The sequence below is a fragment of the Monomorium pharaonis genome, chromosome 11, assembly GCF_013373865.1.
Source record: "Monomorium pharaonis isolate MP-MQ-018 chromosome 11, ASM1337386v2, whole genome shotgun sequence".
Classification (NCBI taxonomy): Eukaryota; Metazoa; Arthropoda; class Insecta; order Hymenoptera; family Formicidae; genus Monomorium; species Monomorium pharaonis.
In genome coordinates this window covers 7,722,498-7,745,719 of record NC_050477.1, presented here as the reverse complement: position 1 = coordinate 7,745,719, position 23,222 = coordinate 7,722,498, and the positions used below count along the sequence as shown (strand labels likewise).

At 46.9% G+C, this 23,222-nt stretch overlaps 1 protein-coding gene across 3 annotated transcripts in view; it reads left to right on the top strand.

Annotated features, from left to right (window-relative positions):
* Positions 1-23,222, top strand: part of LOC105837961 (zinc finger protein basonuclin-2) — a 250,438-nt gene that overhangs the window by 175,058 nt on the left and 52,158 nt on the right. The gene's annotated exons all lie outside the window — the stretch shown is intronic.

Genomic DNA, 23,222 nt, shown 5'->3' with positions numbered 1-23,222 from the left:
TTTAGACAATAGGAAATATACGCAAGTATGTATTAAATTGCTGCCATCATATAGATGCAATATTATATTAATAAGTCTGTCAAGTCTTACCAGCGAATCAATGATCTATTGATTAAGGAAAAGCCAGCAATATTTTCTTAGGATTAGATTCTTTATCATTTGATCGATTAGGATAAGTTACTGTGCGACGAATAGATCTTTTGCTATAGTAGAGGCGTCTGGCCGACAAAAAAAAATGAGATTATGCTGGAAATTTAGGATTCACCCTCGAACGCGTTTTACCACGTATTACCCGAATCCACTTTGAATCCCCCCCGGCAAGGACATTTGATTCCCCCTCCCCCTTTGGACCCCAGTGGCGTCCAACCCCTGTCCGCAATGTGCTTTGCGATTTAAATTTTGTCACGGGACAAATTGCCTGACAAATCGAATTTTCGCCATCGCGACGAGTCACCGGCGATCAAAGCTCGACATTTTGCTCTCGCTCCCGTCCGCTTTTTTCTCCGCTTCGCACGTGAAGCACAATTCACGAAAATCCTATCGATAGAACGTTCGAAACGGTCTGAATATTTTTCATTATATTCAAACTTATCTCTTTATCGACCCGTTTATTTTTATCAGTGCATATAAGTACATATTTTACATATTAATATAAAAGCAGTATTTTAATTTTGTCAATTATATCACGTATTTTTCAAAAATTAAAGCCTTTAATTATTTTAATATGTAATTAGCAAACATTTGTGTGGATATAACATTTAAATAAAATAGTAACGTTGCAAATTTACTCGAGGTACAGCGAATAAGGTCTTTGTCAGCCAAAACACACGGGGGAAGAGGCGATCTTTCTCTTCGCGGCTGAATGGAGACTCCACGAGAATGGACGACCACCGAGTGGCACTCGCCAACTATCTCGAGATGATGCTCGACGCTTTAATTAAGTAGCGTCTCCCTTTTTCCGATGAAAGGAGCAGCCCGCAAAAAAAAATATCGGTCTCCCTTGTCCACGGCGAATGAAAAGCTTTCGAGCTTCGCTACGCTTGCGATACCTATCTCACCAATCGTTATTGTTCGCCAACGTCCTATTTAAGAACGTGCAACAAGTACGACGTTCATTTGTGTTTTTTTTTTTTATGTTTGTCCCGAGCTGTTCTTTTTTTGTTAATCACTCTGTGCTTCATTAGGTTGCTTTAATAATTAATTCATCGCTTCTCTTTTTAGCACATGTAATTTAAATTATTTTATTTTTATTGTTTTCAATTATTTTATTGATTATTGTTCTTAAACATTTGAGAAAATTAATGGACACGAAACGGAATTGTAGCTTACATTATTGTGAAGGTTTTTTTGAAGAGATATTGTTCAACATTAATTTTTTCTTTTTTTAGCGAGACTCTATCATATGCATTTTTAATTATCTCTTTCGATGGACGAACACAGTTGAACTTTCTCTTCGTTGAAAACTTAGAAGAACGGATATGTCACATTAGAGCAAGCATCGCGGAAGTAGTTAATAAGCGGTACAACTATATAATTCTGCGTCTCAGAAAATCGGGCACTTGGTAACGATTATTTCGCGATAATTGCGCGGCAAGGAACTCTGGATCTCGCCGGACGTCGTATAATTACACGGAGTCTTTTATGGTGTCGCGATCCGATGATTTTATCGGCGATGCCTCGGTTTAACGAGATCCAGTTCTGCGTAAACAATTGCCAAAAATAAAGCAAACCGACACGCATGACGCATCTCGATAATTGGCATGCGATTACGCGGCTCGAATAACGAGAGGACACTCCGAAACGTATGCGAAACGTTGGACGTTAAATAAAAATTGCGGATTTCATATAATTTCTTGTCCCGTTACATACATTTTTTTTAACTTGATGATAATGTTCAATTTTATCAAGATAAAAGGAGAGTGGCTTTCATAACTATCGCACATTACATGTGCAATAATAAATATTATACGGTACTGAAAATAACAATCTATTATATTATACATCCGTAAAACATTTGTAATCGTAAGCAAATTTTACGCGATTAAGATCGCTGAATCTTTCGCAATATGACCTACATACCTATTATCATTTATAGATATACGTTAAAGTGTCAATGGTAGCGGCGATATCTTTTTTTTTTCTTCAGCACTCACGTCGATTGAAGAGTGAATCGCGCAACACCGCCGAGATGTAATCCCATCGACAGCGGGAGGCACGTGGAAACATCTTCTAATTCACGGAAACCTCATGAATCGGGAAGGAACGTATTTTAAGGTCGCATAAAAAAACACGACGATTGCCGGTCGCGCCCCGCGGGCAATTTACCCTCTTCCCTTCCTTCTCGCCGTAACAATCTCGTAATGGAAAAAAGGCTTAACGGCGTAAGCGATCGCGGGACGGAGTGAGGCGGCGTGAGAAGGGGACGGATGCAATTTCGCGAGGAAGATAGAGGCGACGGCCGTGGGCGAAATACACGTTTCCAGTCCCGGGCGCTCACGTGGCTCTCCCGCCGACACTGTATCAATTCTGTCAATTGTCAATTCGTCCCAGCCAAGAGGGGTGGGATGGATAAAGCGTCGTTTGAAGTGCGGGATCTGCGTAATCCTATTTGCGGCGGTGGCTGCTGAGAGAAAAAGAGACGAGGACCGGGGGGAGGGGGGGGGGGAGAGAAAGAGACAGAAATATCGAGACAGACGTGCGCACTTGCGCGCGTCCTCGCCCCCGCCGTTACCCTTCCTCATATCCTTCAGACTTTGCCACCCCGTTTTTCCCTCTTTCGTGAATTAGGTAGCCAAATTCGCTCCTTCCACCGGATCGAATCTCATCACTAAAGGCCCCCTCGCCCACCTTTGATTCGTCCTCTTCCCTCCTATTTTCTCTCTCTCTCTTTCTTCTCTTATCCCCTTCCGTATCCTCTTTCTTCTTGTCGCCGCGACGTTTCACAGCGCATCTTCGCGCATTCACTCTCCCGCTTCCAACCAACCTCCATGAAATCTTTCTATGCACGCACCGACGGCGAAGCAATTGCAACAGAGTGCTCTCTCGCTCGCCCCGAACCTGTTCGGGACCCCCGCGGCGGAGCACCGCTCATCTGCTTAGCGCGATCCTTTCCTTCTTCCTCCCTCCTTCTCGTATTTTTCTTCGTCCTACGCGCTCTCCACCACCAGGCTCTGCCTTCCTGTTGCTCGCGGGTCGTAAAAACTGCGCGCGCCACAATGTAGCACGATACGCTTCCAATCGGTGCTTCTTCTTCCACGACGAAGCCTTTTCGGGCCAAGTTAGGAAGAGGAGAAAGAGAGGCAACTCTTGTTCGCTAATAAAATGAAATTAATTTCTATAAAGTGAAGACCTCGAATTGGCATAGCGAAGTCGGCGTGCACATCTCGAACTTGGCCCGGAAATGTCGATCCGTATATTCACGGAGAGTTATAATCTATACGATCGGCAGCATCGTCTATTGATAGCCAGCATCGCCAACGAGCTGAAATTAATCGGCGCCCTTCCTCATCCGCGTTCTTCTTTCAATGGACCGCGCTCGTTCTCTCCGACCCGCGCATCTCCATCCTACTCTTCATCCCGGTCGTTTCCTCTCGTCGCCCTCCCTGCCTCCCCTCCGCCCCCTCTTTTCTGGTACTCTCGCTTTCTGGCCGGCGGACGGCTATTAATCCCGTCGTAGTTGGGGTCCGGGATTATTGAAATTATTATACGGCAGCGAACCGAAATCGGGCGGAGCGGGGGAGGGGGGTGTGGCGTTTCGAGATTCCAGCGCGAGCGTGGTCGATCTCGACGCTCCCGTTTTGTGCCAGCTGTGTGTGTGTGTGTGTGTGTGTGTGTGTGTGTGTGTATGTTGCGTATTCATTCGTTCCGTTTCTCTCTATCGTTATCTTTATTTCTGTCTTTCTCTTTCTCTCTCGATCGACGGCAGCACGATATCACCCAGGAAGCGGGGACGAGCATGAGAATGAAGGGCCACGAAATAATGAGTCACCCGGCTATCCGCTCTCGGTCCACCGTGCGAGCCCGAAATATCTTGTTCCGGCACCGCATCGCGTGCGTTTCGTCCGACCATTTTCCACGGGGAGAAAATGATAGCGCTATCGCGGGTGAAACGGTGGCGGCGGTGGCTGCCACGGTAAATCCGTATTTAAAAATTAAAGAGCTATCCCAGAGCAAAAATGCAGCGACCGTAATGAGGCCGACATTCGTAGGGCGAATCGCGTGATTAAAGAGTCGCTTAAAGGGCGTCTGCTTTTTTTTAACACAAAACATGTTATGACAGTTTCAACAAATGTAACACACACTAATGTAACTGTTTCCGGACTGTCGTTACAAATTGAATTTGTTCTTGTACGTTCTCATACACATGTGTGCTCATACCTTGAATGGCAAAAGGCGGCAAGGACAATTATATTTCAGATTGAAATTCTGATAAATTGACAAAAGCCTCGAGGGACACGAAAAAAAAAACGAGAACGCGTGCGCAGCTGTCTTTATAAGTTTTACACTATCTCTAATCACGTATTTAATCTTACATTCCGATGTAAATGTTCTCGTTTCCTCAAATTATTCTTTGCATGCACCGCTATTCAGTTTACTTTCAAATAAGCGGAGCCAACGGGGCTTGCTCTCTCGCGCATTCTTCAAATGAAGTATTCAGCCGCCTTTATTAATGCACCTGTGTCGTATTCTTCTAACTAGCTTGTATAATAAATCGGCATACGATCGCTGGCGATAAGGAAACACACCGTCGCTCAGTGTCATTCGTATTTCCGCAACAATTATAAAAATCTACCAGGATGTGATTTAATTTAAAAATTACTATTTTTCTTTTCAAGAGATCATTCTGAGTGAGGACGGAAATTTTATTTTATAGAACGTATTAGATTAATTGGAATGCGGCCATATACCGTTTTGAGAAAATAAATACCGCGTAATGCAATCCGCATTAATTCTTATGCGATTCGCAAAAGACGCTTGATGATTTCTACTGAATAATAAATTGCCATTTTTCTCCGTAAAAAGTTCTGTCAGTATTGAGAGAGAGAGAGAGAAAAGGAGAATGAAAACAAGTTTTATTTTTAAAATTCTGAATTATTAGTTGCATAATTAATTCTTGAGTTTCTGATAAGGTAAAATTTGTATCTAAGAGAAAATTATTGGCTATATTTAATTATTAGATTAGAACTATCAAGTACGGCTTTGTTCATCTCAACATAGCAGAACAATGCTTTTTTTTTAATTTTGTCTTCTAAAAATTTGGAATTATAATTTTGCAAAGTATCTTCCATTCCCAAGACACACGATGGCAATTCGTCATTACAATATTAGATCCTAGTGAAAGTGTAATCCGTATCGTTTTGCAGCGAATTATGTGACAATGAAATCGAGGCTTTCGCCCCACTTTTCTCTACGACATTGTGTGTCGCCCTGAGGGAGGGAGAGGCGCGCGCATAGAGGAGTGCACTGCAACCCTTTGTGACAGACTCCACTACTTCAATGCGGCATTGTCGCTGTGATCCGCACCGAGGGGTGCGGCCCAAAGGGGGCGTGTACGCGATTTACCTACCTACCTACCTACCTACCCCTTTTACATTGAGGCGACACGGCGATCGCGCCGTGCATGTCGCTGAATACGAGTAACCGTTATCGACCCTCGGCACATTGTTCAAGGAGGTCGCTTTCCAGAAGTTATGAGACTCACCCCTCAGTCATGGCTTCGCGTGCCCCGCGCGTACCTCGTTCCCTCTTCTTTGCAGTAGTGGCCGGTTATTACGCCGATTAACACGCCGTTTGTGCGACATTGCGTTAACTCGCTCGGTACTTTGTACCCGAGGACTGAATTTTCGTAAGAACAAGACCAGGAAGAAAAGGGAGGAGATTGCTAACGGAAAGGTAGATGAATGTGTTTTGTAGCTTATTGATCTTTAGCTAGAAAAGTGAAATTTGATACAAAATAAGAGATTTAAAATCAGAAAAAGATTTCCGTTGAGATTGTAATTACGAAAAGAGAAATAAAGTTAGTTTAATTGCAATTTCAATAAAAATACAATCATTTATTTATATTCAGTTTTAATTTTAGACTAGAAATAAAATCAATTATGTTATTAATGGCATATTTTGGGGAATAGCTTTGAACATTAAAAATCTTTAAAGATATTTATTATTTAATTTTAAACACTATTTTTCTTATGGACAAAATTGAGAATTTTATCGTGGGTATATTATAAAGATCGTCACGCTAAGTGATCTCAATAATTTTACGCCGTTCCGTGACGTCGCCAGCACCGAGAATAAATTAATAACCACGTATGCTTAATTGACGTCAGGTTCTCGCGTTCGTTCAGATTAATGGGAGCTCCGTGCGTACCCCGAAAATCAACTGGGATAATAACTCGTCCCATCGATCCTCCCGAAGCGCGAAATTAAAATGTAAATTGAGAAACGCGTGCGCGCGCGCACACACACGAGGTGTTTGTAATTGATTTACGAGGCGCGATCGCGATCGCGTCTCGCCCGCGTACGTGAGATCAAACGGCGCGCACCGATAAATCCGTAAAGAATGTTCGACAGGTGTTCCCATGGCGAGAAGGAAGTGATTTTGCACGGCAGTTAACGTGGTAAAGTGCTAATGTGCGAATTAATATAGCGGTCACTCTACAACGTTGGTCGCGCATCACGAATCCTTATGCGGATATGGCCGTCTCTCGCGTGTAAGTATCATATCTGCACGCTCACGTACACGCGTACACGTGAATCGCGCAAGTCAGCCGACTCGTCAAAATAACTACATTTAGGCCTAAACGTCTCCCCGACATCCTACTTTCTTGCCGGCGTTCACCTGAATCGACGTAAGGCGAAACCGGCAATAATCTTACGTAAACGTTAAGAGCATTCTTTTTCTCTCCTTTTCAACTTCTTATTTCGGCGAATAGCTGCATTCATGAATAACGTAACAGAAACAATTAATTGAGAGTCAAGGTTTTCGTTTCGAAAACCTTGAAAAAACAAAATTTATATAATAATTATATGTAATTCCGTACGTTTTTATTGTAATATTAATATTTGGTATACTTATTTTTTTTTCGGACTAGTTTATCGCGAAATTTAACGTAAACGTTCTCCTTTTTCTTCTTCTTTCTCAATGAGGATATCACTTCGTGCGACAAGCGATCGGTCGCGGTTCGTTGCAAGCGAACGGAGCTTGCCGAAATATCGTCTCGGTTCTGGCGCAACGCACGTCATAATACCTTTCTCTCGATTAATTACCGTGACGGCGGTCCCGACGTCGGGCTCTTTTCCCCTAATTAATTCATTATTGCATATCTCATGGCGGCATGCCGCGCGCGCCGGTGACTGGACTCGGTATCGCGACATTCGGTCGCTTTAACGAATCGACTTTGGTGGAATGACACAACCGAGTCCGTGCATCTTGCGGAGTTGCCCTGGATTCGAGAATTTGAGAATATAAACAATTAGTTACAGAAAAAGTTAATTCAACAATCGTTTCATACGTAAGCAAGAATATAAAGTCTTCTTTAAAGAGTTTGATAATTCTACATTTTGACAAAATGTATTTTTATTTTAATATTATAATAGTTATTTAAGGAACGCAATATGTTTCTTTTGATAACAGCATTATTAAATTTTAATTCTTAATTTGAAGATATTTTTTTCTATATTTTTCTTGACAAACTATGCAACATTTTTTTCATGCCAGCAAATTATCTATCTGTTTAAGATTAATAAATTTTTTAAAGAAGATTTTATATTCTTGCTTATATATGAGACAGTGATTGCAGATTTGAGACTAATTTTCTTTCTGTGCGGCAGTTCGGTCAGAGCCCCCGAAAGTAATTGGCGGCGCGCTGCTCGCGATTCGTTTAATTGCTGGGTCATCTCCCCCATTGAAATTACCTTTCCAAGTATCGTTCCTGGGGTCAGTCGAATCATTTCTGTTATTCGCATCGGACTCGGCAAATTCGGGACCCGAGTATCCTGTCGATATGATCGTCTCCTTCCGTCAGCGATACCTGTCGAGCTCTTTACGGGCTCGTTAATAATCTCAGGTTTGTGTACGGAAGCATAAACGCGCGGCTCATTATCTTTCCCGTTATGCCGGGAGGCTCTCAAGTAAACGAGGTCAAAAGGGTTTATACGAATGTCGCAATTTTTTCTCACACGTCACATTTATTCACATTGTACATTATCGTTAAGTAAGAAGGAAAAGGATTTATTTGTTTTGTAACATAGGGGTAGACAAATCCCATCGCGTCTTCCTGTTTATGCAGACGCTTACATACGTAATGAGCAACACGGTACAATACGGTATTTCCTGGACTATCTGTATATTGTGTTCCTGGTTCCGTGATACACAGTGCCTGCCAAGACGATACGCACGTATATACACGTTTAACTCCGCTCGCGATCTGGTATTCGTACATAAATGTAGTTCATTTTTTCCGTTATGATAGGGATCCCCCTTCTGCCTACCCGATTAACGGCCGCGGAGGAATCTGTGATTGTCGCTCCTTCTCAGGATATATCAGAGCTAATCTTGATGAAGAGGAGGAACCTGTTGTTCGATCCTTAGCCGCGATCGAAAGAGGGGACCTATTTCAATCTGGCGACGCTTTAGCTTCCATCGTGACGTCTATATTTCTCATTAGACGTTTATTGTCCGGACGACGCATAAAGCTGGCACACTTCCTACCGTAAGGCAACGCAACGGCACACGTAGGTGTACACCTACGGCGAGCCGTGCGCCGTCAAATGTATCGTTACTGCGTCGTTACTCACGGAGAGGTGGCGGACCATCCTCCTCCCCCCCCCTCGATAGACTAACAAATGAAGTCGGCGAGATACGGACGAACTGGTGAAACGCACGCACGACCCCGCGTCGTAAACACGCGCGGCGGTGCTCTCTTCCGCGTCCCGTACTACACGCCTCCCCACGTGAAATCGAGACAACCGACAACGATCCGGAGGGGCCAAGCGCGAGCGATCTCGCGACCGGAAGCGCTCCGGCACTTCGGACCGAACACCGGGGTTATGCATATTTCCCCACTGGCGGCGGATGCCGCGAGACGATACCGCGCGGCGTGACGCGGCAGAACGCGCTGGAAGGCCGCATAACTCACGGATTATTGGTATCCGCCACGGTCTTATCGCGGCGGCGAAAAGGAAAAAAAAAGAAAACGACGTCGTTGACAAGTTTCTCCGCGTTCCCGGAAGCGCAAAACGGAATATAAACGTTCCCGCCCAGATGGAGCGCGGTATGTGTGTAACGTCGGACTTGGATACGTAAGAAGAGTGTATCTCGCGATATGGTCACACACACGTACGCACGCACGTATCATGCGTTCGGCAACAGTAACCTCCGGGAGCACGCGACCGTAATATTACAGCCGTGCCGGCCGTAAAGTCTCTCTTTTTCCTCTCCTTTTCTCTCTCTCTTTCTGTTTCTTTCCCCGCGTCTCCCTTCGCCACGCCGCGTCGCACCGACTTTACTCGGGAACGGTAATTAACTGTCTGCAATCGCGATGTGCCGCGTCGTCACATCGCCCCTTGGTATGCGCCGCGAGTCCCGATCGAGTCTTCTCGAGGAGGAGGAGGGAGAGGCCTGGGATCCGCGCGCTGAGAATCCGCGAGCGTTATCCTCCGTTCCAGGTTGCCGATCTTTCCTTGGCGGTCGAATGCCTTTAATCGTTTCTCTCGCCGCGAGGAACGCATGTGTGCGCTGTCAAACGAATGCTGAGGTTTGCCGGTTTGCACTCTGGCAATCGTAAGTTAACCGATCCTTTTATTTCGTCGTTTTTGTCTAGCTACTTATAATATGAGCGGAAAGATACAAAATTGAGTTGATTGCTGTTAAATTACTCCGGTATTAATGCTGAGGAATATTAACATTTTCTATGTGAGATATACCAGAGAGGAAAGTTTGCGATTTAATTGGATCGTATAGAATAAACAGACGGAATAACTGAACGTAAACAAATCTTTAGTAAATTATGTATAGAGGAACGTGGAGATTTGTGCTGCTTTATTACGTTACCGTTGCGGTATAATTTAAAGTTGGGGGAAAATCGGGAGAAGCTGGACAAAGGGCGCTGAATTTTACGTGTCGTCGAATGCGATAACAAGAACGTAGCCGCGCAAAAATAACAAGAAAAGTAGCCGAGAAATAAGTATCCTTAGTTAAATATCCTCGATCACGAAACGTCCCGTTCCCGCTTTTACGTATTAACACGTAGTAAACTCTTTCGAGACTTAAGAAGTCAATTACCGTGTCCGTAAAAGTTATGATCCTTATTACATCGGCGTGTTAGACGCAGAACCGTAAAATTATTTCCCGCCGTATGTCGTTGATGCACATCAGAAATCACTGCGTAGCGTGAACACGGAAAAATTGTTGCTGGCAGTTTCTCCACCTCTCTACATTGATTTTCTAGAACGGCAACAATGTGAAACCGGTCTCTCTTTAATACATGGCAGTTCCGTTACCAATCCCTGAAATTAGTGTACGCTTTGGAGCATCTTCTCCGAGCACGAAGAAGCGAACCGAAAAAGAACGATGCGCTTTCGAATTTAATTAACGGCCTAGGGACGCGCGATACGACTTACAATTTTCCCGATATGTTTTTCCGAGCTCTTTTTCTTTGTACTTTTTCAATTCTATTTTTGACGTTTCATGGAGAAACAGAGATCAGTTTTACACTCTAAATAAAAATCAGCATATATACTAAAAAAAGTGACTAATCAGATTTCAGTGCTATAACTTATAACTTATATTAATCAGTGATATACGTTTTTCAATGATAACACACTGATCCCGATCAGTGAGAGTATCCTCCTGTTAGTCACTGAAAAACAAGAAGTTACATGATCACAGTCATAAGTATAACACTGTAAAGCAATAAGATTTCTCTAATTCAGGGAGAAAGTCCCGGCTTTGCAGCTAAAACATATGCGAAACATTCCTGTGTGTAAACAGTATTTACGTATCTTTTTAATTATATTTAAAAAAATTATTATTGTAATTGATGCAATCATTTTCTAAAATATGATGTACATTAAACATTACAGCTTATGAATTTTTAATTATATATAATTGTTTATAATTGTAAATCATACTAGATGTATGTGTATCGTATTTAATATAAAAAAACTTGTTTGGCATTACAATTTTAAGTGCTGCCTTTCTTGTCGCATCAAATTCGAGGGGTTCAAGACAATTCTCGAAGTGTAGCGAGTTCCGAATGCGGCGACGGCTGCGAAGCCGGAGATATCAATCCGTCAAATCGACGGCTCGCGCCGAAGCTCTCGCTCGTGCGCCGTGTGGAGCGGTCTATTTAAAAGCGGCAGATATCCGCGATCTCTCAGGAAAGAGATAGAAACTCGATCCGACACATCATCGGCCCGTGATCCGACGAGACCCGGACGCGCGAGATATAACTGGAAATGAGATAAAGAAAATTGCGAATAATTCAAATCCAAATTGCCACGGACATATTCCCCGACAAACAGCGATTTGATCGTGAGAGGGAGGGCATAGTAGAACGTGGAGGAGAGAAACAGGGGGAGAGAGAGAAAGAACGCGCGAAACCACTCTACAACTTTTGATATCGATGCATCATCTCTCGATCCTCGCACCGGCTTCTCTGATCGATTTTCATTCCGCGGGTTGCATGGCGGCTCGCTATCCGGGTGTTATCTTCAACCACCTCGCCTTCGTTGACTCGTATCTACGGGGTGCCTGAAAAATAGTTGCGGGATGAAATACTCGGCAATTTAAGGTTCGTGTATTTACAGAATTGCTAGCGCGATTGATAAAATTAACGCACTCAAAATGGAATGACATAGTATCGAGTAAACCGAATTTAGTTCCACGTACCATTCCGAAATGCTAATTGCATAAAAGAGTTTGATACACTGTGAGATAAATGCTCGAATTTCTACATGTTGGTACATTTAAATTATCGACAGAATATGCGAGATATTCCTAGGAAACGAAAATAAACTATCAGCGTTGCTAAATTTAAAATTTGCGAGGAGTGGCATTATGTGGCTTATTGAATGATTTATAAACTTATTCGGATTCCAAGGGATCGATCTCTTGTGCCTTATTTCCTCTATTGACGTTTAAACTGGCGATCTATAATTACTCGATGTAAAGAACTGAAATTGTAAAACAGGCAAAACCAACTTCCCCGCTTGCAACTCGCTTCATAAGCGAGCACCTCGAGAGGGACACCTTGTATAAAGATACGTGTAAGGCCCCCCCTCCCTCTCCACGGGTAGTGTAAGATATCAGCTAAGAAACGGGCCCGTCCGAGACTTTACGACCGCTCTTATAATTATCTCCAATAAATATCTCCGCGGCACGAGAGCGTATATCGAAATACTTCGGTGGGTCAGAGGTGAGCTCCTACCTCCATCTTTCGATCAACGCGTTTCTTTTGGTCGCCCCGCGCGTTCTCACTGATAAATTTATAATGTTAAGCTCGCGAGAGAGCGCAATATCGCATGGAGGCCGGGACGCTTCTCCCCGCTGCAGTAAGGAATGGGCCCGCTTAATAAGCCGGGTGACCACACGCGAGCGCGGGGATGAAATCACCTTCTCCTCCTCTTCCTTCTCCTCCGCCTCCTCCCTCCACGCAGGGATCGACGAACTAATTTCGCGATTCGAATCTCGATTAGTCCCCGCGACCTCGCTCGTATTGCGCTCTCGTACGCGAATGAAACGAATACGGCAATCGTATGAGCTCACCAGCGATATCTGTATCTTCAATTTGCTTACGTCTCTAGTCGACAATATCTGCGACATGACGCTAAAACTGCCTAGAACAGTCTTTCGCAGAAGAGTTAAATTAAAAGTCCATAACAGATAATGCATTTAAAGCTTCTACTTTGTCTAAGCTCAAAATAAATCGTGTTTTACGTTGACGGTGTATCGAAAATTATTTGATAGTTTATATACGATAATTACGAAATGATGTTTCCTTTTCCCGTGAAAAATACCGAGGAGTTGATTCTGGAGATCGAAGTATTCTCACCGAGAAATTCTCGAGCGCGGTATACGAGGACTTTGGACCGTACGCCGCGCGCGTATCTGCAGATTAATTAATCATTTACACGACGGAATCAGTGTCGTCGCCAATGACCAGCACTTCGTCCGCATTTGCAGTCAGAGACGCGCTTATTGACATCGTGCATTGATGCGCGCCGATTCTCCGGATATAGAAGTCGTTATTAACTCACGCCTCAATTGCGAAGGTATCGAACCCGGCGATCGCGCGGGTTACAGTCAAATAAAACGCCACGTTAATGAAAGCTAAACTAATACCCGGGCAATGCATCGATAACGCGCGGGATCCCTTCGGGTCCCCGGTGCCCGCCTGCCACTCCTCCTTTCTCCCTTTCGACCGGTCCCGTTCCACGCTCTCTCTCTCTTTCTCTCTCTCTCTCTCTCTCTCTCTCTCTCTCTCTCTCTTTCCCCGCGTATCCGGACGTGCCAATAAGACGAGACCGCGAGATTAACGCATCATTAAATAATTACGACGTGCTCGCCGGCCACGCCGCCGTATCGCGAGATGACCGCGAGGCTCTTCCCGCGTCTTACCAGTCACGCATACGAGCACGCGTCGCGAGATAACGAATCTCTCGGCGAGTGTGCATACGCGACGACCGAAGGAACGAGCGAGCGAGCGAGCACACGCGATGCAACGCACTCGTATATACGCGTGAGGAAGGAAAGGAGGACCCTCTCGCCCGTCGTCCGAGAGATCCGCCTAATTATTCTTTCCATTTGGACTGCTTCCTTACCCGAGCGTGGACGCGGAGTCGACGGGTGACCTGGCTTCGCGCACTGGAACGACGAAGCGATACGCACGGGGCGAGGATTGCACGGATATCTCTTCCATCCCGGACCTATGCCGCGCCGCGCCGCGCCGCGCGTCTCTCTTCTCTCGACTGAGAAAAAAAAAGGGGAAGAAAAAATTTTTAAACCGACACACCCATCCCGCGTGTGCGTATATCGATCAGGGTGAATGTCGCGCGCGGATAAATATGGCTGTGTAATATCTCCGAACGGCGAACCCGAGTAATTTATAAAGTCGTTAAAAATGATGATTGCTTATTTAATGGATACCGTGAACTCTTCCAGAAGTAATGACGATCAATATAATTGGTATATAATTACCATTGGAAAGTATCGCGATATTACATTATAGAACATTATGAATGCCTCTCATTATATTAAGTTACATAGGTGAGTGTCTACTGGCATCTGTTCTTCGTAGCGTTTTAATTGTATTCATATTTACGACATAATTAAATTTTTTTCAAGTAATTGTTTACGAGCTCGTATGGAACTTTGAAAGGGATTTACTTGAGGACTGAACAAAAAAAAAAAGGCCAATAATAGTAGCAAGAGCTCTTCACTTATGCAATTAGCGTTAAGTAAGCGGAAAACATGTAAAACTACAGTGTGTTATTAATCTACGTTTTCGAGAGATAAATGTGTCCTTCATCGTACGGTGTTGGATTTCCTTCCTTTACGCTACGAGAAACCCATAAAAGTATAATCCAGTGAAGGTACGCTGATAACCATGTAAAAAATCTTAACGAGTATGCTTCGCGTTCCATTATGTGATAAATCGGTCGCGGTACGGCGCGCGGTTGCGTGCGTGCGTGCGTGCGTGCGTGCGGCGATTCGCGCGCGCGTCTCTCTGACGTCCGGATGTGACGTTCGCGCGTAAAGGACGGAGCACACCCGGACTCACGGAGTTTTCCGAGTCCGACGACCACACGGAAGAGCGTGTAACGGAAATGGTAATGCGAGCGCATTGACGTAATAAACGGAAGGAAAGAGCCTTCAGAAGAGTGTAAATCATGGACGCGTTATAAGACAAAGTAGACTTTTTAATTCAGAACGTCCAGTTGTCCGTTCGTCTTTTTTCGGTAATTTCGTGTCTTCCCGCGTGATTATTTTGCTTGTAGCGAGAGACGATATTCCATATACGACGCAACAGGGGGAAGAGTCAGCCTGCTTCGCGGGTGACCGCGTACGCCTCGACGTTGTGCAAGCGAGAGTCGCGGTGAAGCGGCGCCGATCCCTGGCGCGGCGGCGTGTGAAAATGACGCCGGCGAGGATGACGCGCCGCGCCGAAGAATCGGACGGACAGACGACCTCTCTACTCGCTTTCACGGCGCGCGTCCAACTCTCTCGTTGAGACACCGCGCGCCGGCATGGACACGCTCGACGAATTCCGGCGGACACGGCCGGCCGAAAGCGAGACGCCCGCGTCTCCCGCGTCCCGGCGGCACACAATGGACGCCCCCGATCTCCCGCTATCCCTCCTACGAGACGTACGTCGGTTCCCTCTATGCTGATAGGTTTCCCATTTCTTAAACGAGTCCGGGCGCCGTATCATATTCTTCTCGTTTCCTCCCGTACCGTTATTAACTCTAGGCTCGTGATTTTTGGCCTCGATTTAAACGCCAGGAGGTGACTCGGGGGGGAAGTACCTCGCGAAGAAAAATGGAGAATTGTGAGAATCGAGCTGACGCGTTACTTACTTATTCTTAGAGGCATTTAAGGTTTCCCTAAGGTTTCCGACCATGACGATATGTAGTATGTATACTTTCAGTTGCAATTTCATCACCGCCTTAAAACCCACGATATTGTGGAAGCAACCTTTGATCATTCGCGGGACCCATAAATATGGGCCTCGGTATCGTGGAAGCGGACGGAGGAGAATCTGTGCAGCCGTCATAACCCTTGAACACGCAGGAGATTGTCCCCGCAACGGATTTCTCCAGCGCGCCGATGGAGTAGCGGTGACTTTTATTCCCGATAATGACAGAGAAGAACGGGCGGTAGCGGTGGGAGGAGGGGCGAAGAACCGGGGGAGAAGGACCGGGACCCCGACGCAGTACGTGATCAATTTTCGGGACCCCGGCGCGGTGTGCCTATAGGTGCGCGCCTAACTACGATTTCGGCGTAATTATATACATGCCCTCTTCACTCTCTCTCTCTCTCTCTTCCTCTCTGTCTAACCGGCAGCGGCATCTCGGGACGCGGTCACAATATTCCCGGACCCCTCTCGAACCGCACTTCGAGGCCCGGTCAGGCCCCGTCGTATACATCGTGTGATTACCGTGCGACAAACTGTAGTATCGATTCCGCAATTTACGTCGCCGCCTTTCGTGGCGGATCCTACGAGAGGGAGAGAAAGCCCGACCGTGAATCGGCGCGGAGGTGGAGATCAGGATTGAAGTTGAGACGCACGCACAAGAAGGGCGGGAGGGAGAAGGGGGGGGTCCGCGGGGCGGAACTCGAGGAAGGTTGTTGAAGGATGAGCGGTCATCGGGTCTCCTGGCCCGGAGGAGCAGATGGCTACGAGACGAACGTAATTGGCGAGCCATCGAGATTATTGCCCGTAGCTTGTTCTGCCCCCTCCCCTCCCCGCCCTCTTTCTTCGTCTTTTTTTCGTTGCGGCTTAGGAAAGCACGACGTGATGTGCAGTGCGAATGGGATTCTCCCTCTATGATATTCCAGATTCGGATGAATCTGTCCTCTAGTCAGATTTAGAGGGACAGAGATGAAGCGGGACATTTAAAGGGAGGGCCACAAGGAGGAGGTTCTGCACCCGTGATTGTTTTTGGGAGATCGCAACACGGAACAGTCTAGACCGTCATGCACCTGCTCCGGGGCAGTGTTATTTTCGCGACTAAGATAAAAAAAGGTAGACGCGCGAGAGAACGAGCAAAGTCAACAGAAATGAGTTTTTAAGCAAACGTTTACACGCGTGTTTCGCCATATTGGACCTTTGGGAAACTCGAAAAAATATGAAAATTTTATCAAATCTCAATGTCGTATGTAAAAATTACGAAACAAAAAAGTTGTGCATTTCTTTTTATTCTTCAATTCTACAATTTCTCTTTCAATTTTTAACTTGCTTACTTCTTCCATGTTTTTTTCCAATTCGCAGCTCAACGTTGTCTTAGGTATAAAGGATACGTTGTATCGTGCGGGATGAAGAGCGCCATGATCTTAAAACACGCGCCGGGTGTCATAAAAATATCGCTTACGCTAGCAAGGGTTTTAGTATCCTTCAGGCCGGATCGGCAACGGCGAGCGCGCGTCTTGATGTCGCCGGCGTGTTTACCGACGACGATCCTCCGGCTCCAGGTCCGGGAGAATTCGAAGAGCCTGCCGCTCGAAGGAAGGAAGGATGAGAAAGGGCCTGCAACCCATCGAGGCCGCGAGACGTCCGTTCGCCTCAACGACATCGCGCTTCGCATACGGGTCCCCGGGACCCGTGTTATATACGCGGCGCGTCCTTTTTATTTTCGTCTCCGGCTCACTCTCGACTTGGCCGACGTGGGTATCACGACACGGGTCACCTGTCCCTCGTGCGCGCGCGTGTAAAATGACTTTTACGACGAGCGCTTGTCCCGGGCGCTGTCCGCAGGAGGTCCAGCGAGAGAAGCTGACCTCTCGGCGCAACGAGGTGTCTCATTCGATTCCGCCTGACACCGGTCCGCGCCGACCCGGCCGGCTCCGTAAACGTCGTGTAAATTTTATTCGGTGTTTTTCGTATCTCTCGCGCGACCGTAATTTACGGGCGACATGTCGCCGCCGCGTCGTGAAAACGCGCACCGAGCGTCCGCCAGGCCTAGGTGTAACGATAGAGCGCGAAGGTGGGTATTAGCATCGCGCGTTGACGAGCGAAGACGGATGTTCAAAGCGCGACGCCGCTTCGGCGCTGCCGCTACTCTCCCTTGCTGATACGTCCCTCTCCCTCTCTCTATCTCCCCCGTGTGCAACAGCGCGACAATGATGACGTGCGAGTACACGTGCATATATGCGCGTATCGGCGCACGCGGTTAATCGCAGACGCGGGAGGAAGCGTTTGCGCGATACCGCTGGAAGGCGGCCGCGGAATGGAAGGCGAGACATGACGTCGGGCTATTCCGGCACAACATAGTTGCCGGGTGATTATAATTTGTGTCGGTTAAAGGCCTTCGCGGAACTTGCGTGGTGCGTCTACTGTAAATTCCTTTTGACTCGCGAAGCACTTTAGGGTATATTATAATCATGCATCCTTCCGCGGGGAGTACGAGGCACGTTAGAAAACGGGGAGGAATTGCGCTTAAGTGCGGCCTGGTAGATTCGAGTAGTCTGCGTTACCGAACACTTTACCTAGTTCGTTTTCATTCTTTTTTGCCGTGATAAACGATTAACGCACGTAAACGCTCACAGCGTGAAATCAAACTGATCCAAACACTAATTACGTAACAAAATATTTTTTTTAATGTAGATTTTTTAAATTCCTATCTAATGTTGACGTTATGCCCAACAATGAAAATTATTATTTCATGTTGAAAGTATGTCTAAATTTACTAATTACTTTTGAAGAAATAACACTCACGTAAAAAGAAAAAACAGTTCCGCGGGTGATGTGAGAAGAAGATGAAAAATTCAAATTATTTCGTTATATTATCACAATGTTACTTTATGAAACCAACAGTTGAATCATTATAATATCATCGGGAACTATCAGCGCTACATTTCTGGCTCTTCGCAGCATGTGTGCGAGCGTCCTCGAGCATATACGCGTACGCGCGTTTTTATTTTGCGAGCCGCCGTTAAGAGACGCCACAGCTCGCCGTTTTCTTGACAAGGACATTACCTGCTCTTGCCCGGTGAGAGCGGAGCGGAGAGGCTTAACTTTGATAAATCCCCGCCGGGATTTGACGCCGGTGCCGCGCCGCGTGTGTCTAAAACAAACGACGGCCGGGGCAATTAATCTCCGCGCGTCGATGTAAACGCCCGCGAATATCGCGAGCGTGTTAGAAGAACGCGGTGCTAATTGCTCGTTAAACGACGGGTGGAGTTTGCACGAAGCGTTCGTGCGGCCGCGAGTGCCCGGGCGATCGCGTAAGCGCCTCGTGGAGACGAGAGGAGGATACGTATTCTCGCGCGATTTCACCACGTCATTCCGGGGGGAGGTAAGGGCGATCGCGTTTTCGCGCGTGTCTCCTCCACTGCAGGGCATCGAGCACCGCGTTGCGAGCTATACGCGCGTCCGATTTTACGAGGCACGGAGTGTGAGGCTTGCCGCTTTCTTGACAGCGACATTACGAGACGGTAGGCAGACAGGCGGGTAGGCAGGCAGGCGAGCAGGCAGACCGACGCGGAGGAGAGTCAGTTGGTCACAGTGGTTGCTTCTGCCGCGAGCGGACTCGTATCCATTTCCATACAATGGCAACCGCGCGCCATTTCCATACACGTCGGGTCGTGGTTTCACACGCGCCACACTCCGTTTTTCGCAATATCGCCAAGTTACGTGCGTGCGTGCGTGCGTGCGTGCGAGCGTCGCGACGAACGAGAGACCGCACGTCGGAGCATCGATCCGAACGCATGCATTGCACGCATTGCCTTTCCCAGCGAGAATTAGAACGTCATTAAGTTTCGTGCCGCTCGAATTTCACAACTTTGTTTGCGCGCTTCTAATTACTGACGATATATCCGTTAAATCCGTCCGTCGTTCGCGTTTCCGCATTTAAATCCTTTATTGGCAGCGCTAATACAGATCGTCGGTCATCTCACTGATATACGTAGAGAGCGCGGGAATTTTTGCCGAACGCGTAACAAACTTTAATTATCGATTTTCACTCGTGTAGATTAATTTCAAGTTTGGTAAAAATTAATTTAATTTACCCTTTATTTCCTTTTAATAAGAATCTAAGAATTAAGCCATTGAACAATCAAGATAATAAAAATAGATCAGTATTATAAATATACATTATTTTTTTTTAAATCTATGTCACCGGAAAAAATCTAAAAAAATAGGAGTTAATTCAAGAAAAGCAATTCCTTACACGCTGACTAGAATTTCGATTCTAACGCTGACCCGTCTATGTCTTCGTCAGCCTGGACGGATACTTGGCATCCGGGGAGCAGCATGGTAGCGAGACTCACGACCGTGCACAGGGAATACGCGCACGTGAGATTTATGTCGGAGAAGTGCTGAGACTTAACGACAGGCTGCCGCAGCATCCGTGTTGCCGCACTCGCGGCTGATGTATGTACGTACGTACGCGAGGCGCAGTACGAGACGCGGCGATTGACAATGAACGTTCCTGCCGTAAATTTATTCCGTGGAAAACAACGACGAGGACACACGGACGATACAGTGATACGCGCATTGTCGTACCAACGTGCGCCCCAACGCGACATTGGGCGGAAGTCGTACGCTTCGTAGCATCTCTGCCACGCAGGTTCTCTCTCTTTCTCTCTCTCTCTCTTTTCCCTGATTGATTGCTCGAGTACGCGTGTGCACGCCTACCGCGCGCATATTAAATCCCTTCTCACCGTTATTAACCGTCCCGCAGCCGGCCCCGGCATCTACTTAACGTTACGTACTCCGCGGGTCGTTACGTGCGCCGCGTATGTGCGTACCCCGGGCATCCGCGAGCTCGTCGGAATACAATTAGCGGAATGAGAGCGCCGCGCGATGCGAAATTTGTCCGGGGTGGATAAAAATATTTCATTCTCCCCTGCCTTCCCTCTCTCGTGTGAATATACTGCCGCGATATTCGATTCCGCGTATCAATTCTGGAAAACTTTTTAATTATACGCGGGCTACCTTACGTTCGAAATTTGGGGATCGATATGACGTACACGTCGACAGTCGTCACGACCGTTTCCCTTTGTATTGTGTGGCAGGATTCAGGGCGAGGAGGCCGCGGCTCGTAACTCGTACGAAATCTCCGGTTGTTGGTGTGACTTCTCTTCGTCAGGTATAGAATGAGAGAGAGAGAGAGAGAGAGAGAGAGGGAGAGAGAAAGGAAAGTCGAAAAAGGAGACGGAGCACACTCGAGGGAGCACATGGGCGGCGCTCTCGCGGGAGACGCGATCTCGCAGGAACGCTTCCTCGTATTTCGTCCATGCCGTTTGGAGAACGTTACTCCTCACGAGCGGCAGGTGACACGCCGAATAGCCCGACCACCGTGATCGCGAACGACGCACGGCGAATTTTATTATTTCGTCCCGGCCCCGTTTCTTCGTTCTCGCCGCTCGCATTTCACCGCGCTCCCAGGAAAGCTGTGGTACCTTTCGTTCGGACGACGAATTATAATATGCTATATATAATCCCATATGGTCAAGGGAAAAGAGATCTCGAGGTCGAGATCGAATCCTTCATACGAAATACTATTAAAATGTTCGGCCAAAGATATACGAGATTCCGCGTAGGTGCCAGACTAGAAAGCTCGACAAATGTAATCATCCGTGAATCTGCATGGGTGAATTTAGTAATATACCCATCAAGCTATTCGTGGTGTGTATACGAAATTCTTTCACCTCGAGGAAACTTTAATGGTTAGTCAAAATTGGAGCCGCGTCGTTAACCCGGGGCATCCTCGACCTTTTCACCTTAAAAATCTTACAGATGTAAAAAGCGCGCGCGTGATGTGCACGTAAATCTAAGAATGGCAATTTGCGTGTCAGCCCGGCGACTCGACAGTACGGCGCAAGCTCGAATCGAGATAACGAACGTCGTCGCTGATTTCTCGCTCAACGACGGCACTCGCGCCGCGAATGTAACGAGGTGACAAGTTGACGCGTGATACGTGCCAACGCGCCGCTCGGACCGCGTTCGTGCGTCTTTATTCGCGGGAACGAGAAAGGAGATCGATCGATCGCTAGACGGAGCCCCAGGAGAGAGAGTGGGGAGAAAGAGAGAGAGAGAGAGAGAGAGAGCGCAGTTATCGTGACCAACCGAAACAGCGTCGACGTGTCTTCCGGGAGGCGTCGCGGAGGCGATTCCGCGCGGAGACTTCCGTTAATTTCGTTCTCCGCGCGCCGTCCGGTACCTTCTCCTCCGGTACGGTTTCCTATTAGCGATCACGAATGACTCGGTTATACGTATCCGAGGCCCCATTTTCCCCTCTTCCGCTCTTCCCCACCCCCCTTGCCCCGCGCAACAAAACTCATTAAGCGTCTGTCCGTTTGTTCCGATATGTTAGCGAGGCTCGCACGTATGCGTCCGCGGTGGAAGTTGTAAACGAATTAACGATGTGTCGTGGCCGCGCGCGCGGCCTGCGATGGCATCGGTGCACCGTCGCCGGCTGGCGGAATGCAATTCCGCACACAATTAGCCGCCTAGGAAACGACAGGTTCCCCGGCGATCGGTTTATGCCGCCGCGCCGCGCCGCCGTGGGCGGAAACTGTCTTGTATCGGGCAACGGTCGTTAAACTCGCGGCCTGGCCTGGCGCGCCGTGGCCAGTGCGTGTGTCGTAAATTGATATCGGTCTAACCGGCTATTACCGGCGGTCACACCGTGAACTAATGTCGATTAACGATGTTCGCTAAAATTACCTATGCCCCGTCCGAGCCGGTACGCGTCACGCGTTGCGTTACATTACGCGCGGAAGATGCACCGTGGCGATAGCGACGCGTATAATGAATTATCTCTCTCTCTCTCTCTCTCCCCCTCCCCCTCTTTCTCTCTGCGAGTGAAAATTTCAAATCTCGAAAATGACTTGATTTTTCTTGGGATATTTTTCAGAAGCTTACGAAATTGTAGATGTATCGATTTGCGATATTCAAAAACAGAAATACAAGAGTTGCGCCGCTGTTATAGTCGATGCGAAAGTAATTGTTTTGAAAACACGATTTTTAGGTAATCTACAGAATTAGTTTCTCCTCTTAGTTTATCTACAGAATATTTTTATTAAACGTAAGTGTTAGATATGATAAAAATTGTGTACTGACATTTACTAGTACGATATTAGAATATCAATTTGTATTTCTCTTGCGATTCTTTTTTCTCGCGAAAATGTTATTTTCCTGGAAACGACGTCGATCAGTTTGCAAGCGTCCGAAATTAGCATAAATCGGACGTTTCGGCAAATTGCAGATGATCTCTATGCGGTCAGGCGCGCACTATTCCGCGAACCGTGTCCCCCGTGTTTCGTAACGTCACGGGCGAGGAACAGGTGGACAGTTTTTCGAAAATTACAGATCGGGCGGAACTTCTGAAAATTGCCCGCCAATTCCACACTTCGCCGTTTTCATTATGGTGTCGTGACGGGGGTCAGAGAAAAGGACGGAGGAAGATCCGGGAAGGCGAGGAAGGCATTTTGGACAAATTACCGGCGGGACCGTTGCGCAGCGGAGAGGCCCCAGGTTATGGCCCCGTGGCTCCTAAGA